General features: G+C 46.6%; 1 long non-coding RNA gene across 1 annotated transcript; it reads right to left on the reverse strand.

Annotated features, from left to right (window-relative positions):
- Nucleotides 1-4,840: 4,840 nt before the first annotated feature.
- Nucleotides 4,841-9,243, reverse strand: LOC134475853 (uncharacterized). Its single transcript, XR_010047182.1, has 6 exons — nt 9,209-9,243; nt 7,827-7,930; nt 7,046-7,386; nt 6,792-6,879; nt 6,322-6,535; nt 4,841-5,710 (listed from the first exon to the last, which is right to left on the reverse strand). It is a non-coding gene; the product is annotated as an uncharacterized LOC134475853 (long non-coding RNA).
- Nucleotides 9,244-9,607: the final 364 nt, after the last annotated feature.

Here is a 9,607-nt window from a genome sequence, read left to right on the forward strand (position 1 = left end):
TAATGAATACGAGATCTGTAGATATACAGAAGGAGAGTTATAATGAGGGTTCAGCTCCCCTGATAGTGCAGGCTGAGAAGCCAGAGGCCCAGGACAGCTGGTGTGCTATTCAGTCCTGTGGGAAAGCCTGAGATCCAGGGTTGCTGCTGGCCGAGTGCAGGAGAAGACAGAGGTGCAGCTCCAAAAGAGGAAGCTCCTTTGCCCTTTCTCTGCCTTTCTGTTGGATTCTGGCCAACAACAGCCTGGATGACGCCCACCCATGATGGGAAGGTGGCCCTCAGTCTACCTACGAAAATACTAATTTCTCCTGGCAGCCCTCGCAAAGGCACATCCACAAACGCTGTTTCACCAGCTACCTGGCAATCTCTTAGCTGTGTCAACCTGACCTATGAGATTAGCCACCACACTAATCCTCCCCACACAAAAAAGGAAAACTTTTAAAAAATTCTTGTTCCCTTCCTGTACTCACACAAGATAACTGAATCAGCTTGACTGCTCAGGCTCCCTGTGACCCAAGCTGAACCTGCCCATCCTGCTTTCTTCCAAAACCCTGCCTCCTTCCTCGCCATCTCTAGGCAAACCTCATTGATCCTTATTTCCAAAGGGACCACAGTGACTACAATTTATTCCCACTTTAGAACTTGATAAGCTTAGAGTAAATCAATTTGTTTGTGGCTCCTCCTCTGTACCTCTCTCCACACCTAATTTTCTCTGATTGCTGTTAGCAAAAACCAGATCTTTTCCCTGACCCTCGCAGAGCTTGATTATCAACCAAGCAGGGCTTGGATTGGAGTCCTTCTGCCTTAAATTATATCTGCATCTCTCAAAGGGAAGAAGAGTTGAATGGGTCCGAAACTCCTTGGAATCTGCTCATGGTGGTGCATGCTTGTAATCCCAGCACTCGACAGACTGAGGCAGAAGGATCATTGTGAGTTCAAAGCTAGCCTGGACTACATAAGTGAGCTCAAGGTCAGCCTGAACTGCATAGAGAGATCTTGTCTCTTTTTCCTTTTTTTTTTTTTAAATCGGTACCAGGGATCGAACTCACAACTGCCTGCTTGCAAGGCAGGCACTTATGCCACTGAGCTAAATCCCCAGCCCCCGAGATCCTGTCTCATAAAGACAACAAAACAATTCAAAATTCCTTGGGCCAATGGCTTTCTTTCTCCAAAGAGAAAAACAAAAACCATAAATTCAGGAAGTGGAACTTCCCTAACTTCTCCTCCCACACAGGGCCTGACCTCTGCCTAAAGGAAAAGTGATGATGAGACCCTGTATCAGGCAGATAAAAGAATCCTCCCTGAGCTGACACATCACATGGCTGAGAATGGGAAAGGCCGCTTCTCCATCCCATATCTACAACCTTACCTTGGAGAAGAGCCAAGGTCAAATGCCAGGCTCAGACCAGCTTAATTCCTTTCCTTTACCTGCTGACACCCTTGAGCCCTACCTCTTCTAAGTGTTCCCAATGTGGAACTCTTAAAGCCCTGTCCTTCTCAATGCACATTTCACTGCTCCAAGCAGCTCAGGTTTCTTCCCCAAAAGTTACAAACATGAACAATTTAATCTTCCCTGAGATAATTTATATCTCTACTAATCAGGTACTTCCTCTAAGAAGGCCTGTACCAGCCTGACTCCACCATGAGGAACCTGCCTGCTCTGACTCCAGCACACATTCAAGAAACATCATCCCAGGAAACCACAGGTGCTCAAGCCCTTCCATCTGTTGCTCAATGAATAGCTCAGCTTGCTCAATCTGTAAAAAATCCCACAGAACCAACGGAAAAATGTAACGTTCACAAACACAGGCTTTCTTGTACACCTGTGTACAACACCAGGCTCTTCCCATCTTGAAACAAGAGCTCCCTAAATTGCTTGGAAATCAGCCATCACTTTTCAACCACAATTACCCACAGCAGTGACAAAACCCCAAAGAAGAGCCAGCTTCAGACTGCATCTGATGCCTCAAATTCCGGAAAGTTGAGCAATAGGAGGAGTGAATTGCTAATAGTGACCCAGGTGATGCCACTTTCCCCAAAGTAGCCCATGAAGCTGGGCAATGGGTGGTGAATTCCCATAATCTCAGCTACTTCCAGAGACAGATACCAGAAGATTTTGAGTTCCAGACTAATCTGTGCAATAGAACAAGACCTCCATCTCCCCCCACCACAGAATGACAGGTTGAGGATATGCTTTTGTCTTTATGAACCTGTTTGAGCGTTTGTAATAATGATCGTGCATGTTCGTATTTCTATATTTACATATATAAATAGGTGTGTATGTGTGTGCGCGCGTGTGCATGTGTGTGCATGCATGTATATCTGAAGAGGCTGAGGCAAGGCAGAGTGGTTGGACCAGGGACACAGAGAAGTATCTTTGGCTCTCTGAGCCCAGGAGTGGCTCAGCTGGCACTTACCTCAGGACCTCCCCCGCTGGCCCTGTGTCCCCCAGATTGAGAGCCTCCTTAGAAAGTTTCATGGCCTTGTATGTGTGTTCCCCAGTCCTCTCCATCAGATGGTGAACACCTGGCCTCTGTATTCTATCAGCCTAGACCAAGAGTGTCCTGGGAAAGGCCACAGATCTGACAAGTGGAAGTGAAAGGCTGTGGACCAACTCCAAAGGGAAGGTACATGGATCTGTAGCTGAGCTCCCAAGGATTGGGGGGTGATGGGATTACTCCTGCACTTATCAAAACCATAGCCCTAAACCTAACTTCAACTTAGAATTAGCCCTAACCACAGCCCTAGCTATAGACATATCCCTAAATGTAACCATAAAGCTACCTGTATATTAACCCTAAATATACACTTATCCTTAATTGTAACAGTAGCCCTAAATCTAATAGTAACCCTAAGGGTACCCTTAGGCCTAGCTCCTACCCTAGCTCTGCCACTAGTCCTAATCCTAAATGTAACATTAACCTTAAACCTAACCATGGGGAAACCTAGTCCTTGTCCTCATCTTAATCCTAGTCCCGACATGAACCTTAAGCTTAACCTCAACTCTCATACTGAATCTAACTTGAAACCTAATGTTAATACAGCTCCAGCACTAACCCTGAACTGGTGGATCCCTGCCTGTAACCCTAAAACTTCTGAAACCTGAGGCTTATTCCTTGCCCTACCCTTCACCCTTGTTCTTCCCATATCCCTAGCCCTATTTTTAATGTTACTCTTGAGAATTACATATAACCATAAATCTAATTCTATCACAAACCCTAGTGAACCCAACCGATCTTATCCTAAACCTGGTGCTGGAATAGCCCTATCCTTTTCCCTACACCAATCCCTAACTCTGTTAACCTAATCCTAACCCTAACCCTAAACATAAACCTAACCATCAGTGAACCTGAGAGACACGGGGTCATGGTTGTTAGGGCTTGAATCTAGATGGCTTCTAAAAATCTCATGCACTCATATGTGGAGGATTTCAGAGGAGGCTGGATCTAGGCCAGTGGTAGCAAACCTAACTCATGTGTTGTTTTTCTTTTACAATGAAAGGTGTTAATGTATGAATTGTTTTTTCTAAACTAAAACCTCACTGTTTGGGTTTAATTGCAGATAGGGAACTTTTAAATAAATGAATGGATGGATTTTGGGTTACACTTTGGGCAAGCATCTTTAAAAGATTTGCCATCACTGACCTCGGGTGTACCATACTGGGATTAAGTGTGTGGCACTGAATTAGTGCACTAATTAATCATAATTTTGGGTGTGGAAGATGGGAAGGTTCAATGCAGCTGTTTGCAGCCTGGATGGGGTGTGAAAGGGAAGGGAGGCTGCTGCTGCTGCTTGCTTGCTGCTTACTGCCTGCTTCCATGCCATGGACTGTTCTCCTCTGTGATGGCCCCTCTGTCATTGCAGCGTGCCTTGGGGCCAGCTGATTATGGACCAAAAGCTCCACAAACTATGAGCTTCCAACTTGTGGCTGTTGGATATTTTGACTCAGCAACCATAAAAGTAACTAACTAAGGGAAGGGTGTGTGTGGATGTTTTACAGAAACCCGGTACTGAATCGAAAGGAAGGCACTTTGCACCAAAGAGTTTGGAAGGCAATGATTTATTATACCACTAGGCTGGTAGGCATCAGTTCCAAGTCATCATCCCTGACTGAGAGTCAAGCAGCAATTTATTTACATTTTGTAAGCAGGCAGTACAAAAGCTGATAGGAGGTTATCATGTAATTAGTTACATGCACTAAGTCATACATTGTCAGGCAGTAATAACTAAAGGACATTGTTATGAGTCAGGGACACTCTGGGAAAGGAGGTGTGAGCAGAATGCACAGAGTTAAGTGTGTCTTTGACTGGGTTATTTTGTGCTGGGTAGAAAGTCTGTGAAGCACATTAGAGAAACAGGCTATATTTTTAGGTGAGAAAATATAGTCCTTGCAGCTGGTAGTGGGACAGGCTGACATGACCCAGGCTAACTATGAAAAGCAGCTGTACATAGATGGTCAAGACTGACTAGGTTCAGCAGTCTAATTATGTGACAGGCACGGTGAGCACATCTTGTGTTAACACATTTTTATAATTTCTTGCTATAAAATTACCACTATAGATGGGTGTGGAAGACTATCACAGGTAATATCTTGCCCAGATCAATCCTACTGATGCCCCAGGAGGAGATATTCACTTGCTTACAGTCATGAGCCTTGGCCCCCTGGCAGAGTCAGAGTGCTGTTTAGAAAGGAATATCGGAGGGGTGAGTCAGCCTCCTGTAGGAATCACCCAGGAGCAAGGCTTCTAATTGAAATGTTTCTCAAAAATGACAAGTAGTTATCACAAACATATTGCTATTCACTGGAGCATAAGAAACAATTATGAAATTCAGCAGAGATAGGTATTTCATAAAGTTTTATTAGTTACGTACACTTTTACAAAATATTGGGTTTGAATGTGTTGCTTGCATACATGCATGTCACATATTTTGATGATATCTAACCCCACAATTAACCTCCCTTTTATTTCCTTCTCTTCCCTAGTCCCATACTGTTGCCATACAGTCTCCCCTATGCTTTTATGAATATTGCTAAATTTAAATTAACACATAGCACATTTCACAAAGTGGGAAGAGGAAAGGGGTAATGTGTGATGAGAAATAAAACATTCATGAAAGTCAGCAAAACAGTTATTCACATTGATAAATTAAATGTAAAACTGTAAGGAAACTACTGAGAGCTAATAATAATAAAATAAGAAAGTAAAGGTAACAAGTATGGGCCTGGGAAAATGGGAATCGGGGAGACTTTGACCCTGTGTATAGTTTTCTGTCATTTGGACTACAGTATGCACAGGAACATTATCTTGCCATAAAAAGGAAAGTACTAAAAAAAAAAAAAAAAAACAAACCCAATTGAGGTCCAGCCATGGCGAGCCTGGAATGATCCAATGATCTACATTTCTTCAATGTAAAATCAGACTATGCAAGCTAACTTTTTTTAGTGCTGCTACCTAGGTTTATAGCTGCAAATTACCTGACAGAACAATTGCTTACAGGGAGGTTCACAAGCTGGATAGAAAGGGAGACGTAGACATGTGATTGTAAATAGGCAGATGTCCACAAAGATCTTGGTGAAGGAGGATGGTCTCTCAAATCACTCTGTTCTTGATTTGTCCCCAGTCCTTGCAATGGAATTTATGGAGTCCATCCAGGGTGTTCCTAAGTGGCTCTAGGATACCAGCTTTCATTCTGGACCCTGCAGTCATCCCCTAATGTAGAGAACAAAGATGTACTCTGCTGTAACATGATGTAAAATAAAATGCGTGCAACTACCCATGAAATACTCACAAAAATGGAACCAATACTTCTTACCACTAGGGGACAGGACCACCAACCCCAGCCCATGGGCATGGGACTAGAGAGGAACCTCTGTAGGATCTGACAGGAAAGACTGGCCAAAGGTCCAACCTCAGGGACTGTGCCCCACATTCCCTCCCCATTAGATTGGGCTGCAGTCTGTGGCCCACTGTGGTAAGATGCCCTTGGAGCACACATGGCACTGTCCTTGTGATCTCAGAGCGGCATCCAGGCAACAGGCACGGAAGATGCCACTCAGCCCTGCTGCAAGAGAGCAGACACTTTTTACAATGCCTTCTGCTGTGGGGAGGGGGGCAGTGGGCTGGAATCGCAGGGCTCCCTGATCCCCACACTTCACAGCTTCTGCTGCTGGGGACCCTGGCCCAGCTCACTGAAGGTCCCAGAGAGCTGTAGGCAACAATGTTGCAGTTCCTCTAGATCTCCTTGAGCTCCATCTTCTCCATGATTGCCAAATGAAGCATCCCACCTCCTCTGCCCAGCCCAGCAGTGCAGATGCACTCACCTTCAGCTTTACCATGGCCTGCTTTCAGACCTGGTGGCTTTGTCCAGACAGGCAGTCATTCTCTCTGCTGGAGCCAGCACCTCCTCAGGCTCACCCTGGGTCACGGTTGCCAGGCAAGCCAGGCACTGGCATGGCTGCTTCTGTTCCCTCAGCTGCCGATGCTGTCAAGTGAGTGCTTCCTGGGCACTGGAGAAATCTTCATTACTAATGCTGCCTGAAGGAAGCAGAGTGTGATTTTGTGGGAGGACTGCTCAAGACAAGCTGGAGCAAAGGGCACAAAGAAGCTCCCTGTCTGTGCCAGCGTCTGTTGTTCCAAAGGGGATGGGGTCTGATTGCTGCCTCCCAGGGAAGGCATGGGGTCCAGGGAAATCAGCGGGTGGGGAAGGCCAAGGTATTGGGGTGTCCCAAGGGACCATAAAGGGAAGCAGGGAAGGTAGTACAGAGAAAAGACAAAGACCAGTGCAGCTCACCCTGGCCTCTAGGCTGTCCCAGGCACAGTCACACTGGTCCACGTTGAACATTCCTGTCCTCTTTGTCCCCTTCATCTTCTATTGGGAGCTGCCAGAATGATCTCTGATCAACCCCACAATAGAAGAACCAGACATTCTCCACCCTGACCCTGATGTGTCCTACTGGGAGACAATGACCACGCCAACACTCTAAAGGCCTCTGTCACCAGAAGTCCTCCTGAGGCTCCGTTCGGCCCTCAGGCACCTCCACTCACCTTGCCAACACAGAAGGAGGAGGCTCAGCGGGGACGACTGCTGCTTCTGCTGCTTGGTGGCTTCCAGACGCTGTGGTGGGTAGGATGAGAACATGGAGAAGGCAGGGAGGTGGCCCAGTCCTCCACGCAGGAACCTGGACAGCTCCATTACCCGGGTCTCCTCTTGCCGGATTCTGCTAACACAGCAGCTGCACCATGAGCTGTTGTATGCAACAGAACTTGAGCTGGGTGTCTTTCTGAGAGGTCAGCGGACACCAGGCCTCTGCATGCTGCCACAAGTGGGACAGGAGCTGGTGTCACTGTTGCTGCAGACACTGGGCCTCCTGGCTCTTGAGCGCCATCTGTGGAAGACCCTGGCGTGAGGCTAGGGATGACTTGCTGCTTCCTGAGTAAGCCCATAAATGCAGGGAAGGGGCACAGACACATGGGCAGTGACCTGCACTGACTCTTCGGCCTAATGACTGCTGACCCAGTAGGAAAGGTTCACTTGCTTCTATCAGTGGGATTGGAGTCACTGGCAGCATGGTTTTGTTCATCCAAACAGACAATTACGAGGCAGTGATTTGCCCTCCTGTAAGAATGACCCGGGTAAGGTCAGCCATCTTCCCACACCACAGTGACAAGCCTCATTGTGGCCTCCTCAGTCCCCAGGGAGAAGACACACGGTTCTAGGCACCAGGCTGCCCAGAGAGAGGAAAGGAAACTGTGGAGGGCACAGTTCTTTGGGAAGGAGGATGGGGGAGCACAAGGGAAGACAGCAGGCAAAAGAAAAAGCACAAACCTGAGGTGATGCCACCAGTGAGAGCAGCTCCTGGGGAAGGGACCCCACCACGTGACACAGTGTCATCAGCAGAAGGAAGTGCAGGAGCAGAGTGGTCTTCAAGCCTGTCACAGAAGGAGGCAGGTTTAAGGGGGACATGAGGGACAGAAGATAACCTAAGCACCATAGTCACAATGGAACAAGCACATAGGACAGGGCTGCTGCAGTCAGGAGACAGTCACACATGCTGGGAGACACTGGGAGTGAGGATGCGGCTACCCCAGGCTCCAGGCCACAGGCTCGCATTGCAGATGGCCGAAGCTCAAAGCAAGGGCTGACAGCCTCCGTCCTGATCCCCATGGCCTTGCCCTGTCTACAGCTCAGCAAATGACTGTCCAGGATGGGACCTGGGACAGCCTTAGGATGCTGGACCCTGCTCCTCAAAGACACTAGGTGCCACATTGACCCTGCCCTCATCATCATTTTAAAATCAGAGTTCCTCAGTAAGGGACCACTGGGACTCAAGTGGTGCCGCTAAAAATAAAGTTCAATAGACATTGAGCTCCACGAAGTGATTTTTCTGATGTCATCCAGTAAGCTAGTGGAAAAGAGAACTCAAAGACTCTCCTCTTAATCCTGGGCCCAGAGCTCTCCTTTCCACACTGAGGGGCTTTCAGAAGCCTGAAAATGAGTAGCTGTTCTCACTGGTCTGGCTTCCCTGATTGAGGACAATCAAATAGCAACTGCCATTTGCAGAATGTTTCCACTAGGCCCTACTGAATTCACACACACACAAAAATTCATTTGAATGGCGCAAGTGTACATAAAATGTTCCTTCCTGTCTTCTCTCCTTCTCTCTCTTTCTCTGTGTTTTAGAGTGCTGGGGATCAAACCCAAGGCTTCACACAACCTTGTCAAACACTCAGCCACTGAGCTACAACACTCATAGTTCCCAAATGCAGAATTCTAAACCAGTACCTGACACTTTTCTCACCTGACTCATCACCCCCTGTCACCCTCTACTGCCAATAGAACTCCGGGCAGCCTGGTCCCCTAAAACTCACTTTGCAGATGTGTAACAATCACCAGTGGCTGTGCCAGGATGGCTGCTATTTTAAATCTTTTTCTTCTTCTACAAGAGCACTAACACTATTTATTTAGTGGAAGTACTCTCAGTTGTGGAACGTAAAATCAGTGATGCTCATGAAAATGATAAATCCCCATATCACATCTTCTTGCATAGTTTTTGCAAGATGCTAGTATGCACGTCATTGGCTGCAATGCCACTCACAATCCTACAAGATGTTCTAATAATCAGTTAATTGCTGAGGCAATAACCTGTTAGTATGGCAAAAAAAAAAAAAAGAAAGAAAAAGGAAAAGAAAAAACAAAGGCAAGCTTACAGTGATGTCTGCCTGGAATCCCAGACACTGTAGAGATTGGGACAGGACAATCATAAGTTCAAAGACAGCCTGAAATAAAAAGTAAAGCAATCTCAAAATAGAAATTAAGGAAATGAGGCTTGGCATGTAGCTCTGTGATCCCTGGACTCAATCCCTAGTAGTACACACACATCCCCTCACAAGTGAAGAAGGTCTTGATCTCCATCAAAAGTTACACACACACACACACACACACACACACACACACATGAGAATATGAAGTAGAGAATTTAGCAAGGAATTTTAAAATCTCTGCAGAGTAGAAACATGGGAGAAAACCAACACAGACCTTTTCTCCTACGGTCACTCAGAGACACTGCCAGTGTTCAGCTCCCTGGTGAAATTTTCATGCTGTCACTG

Source organism: Cavia porcellus, unplaced genomic scaffold (genome assembly GCF_034190915.1).
Source record: "Cavia porcellus strain 051 isolate PalLab524CR breed Dunkin Hartley unplaced genomic scaffold, mCavPor4.1 scaffold_5, whole genome shotgun sequence".
Taxonomy (NCBI): domain Eukaryota; kingdom Metazoa; phylum Chordata; class Mammalia; order Rodentia; family Caviidae; genus Cavia; species Cavia porcellus.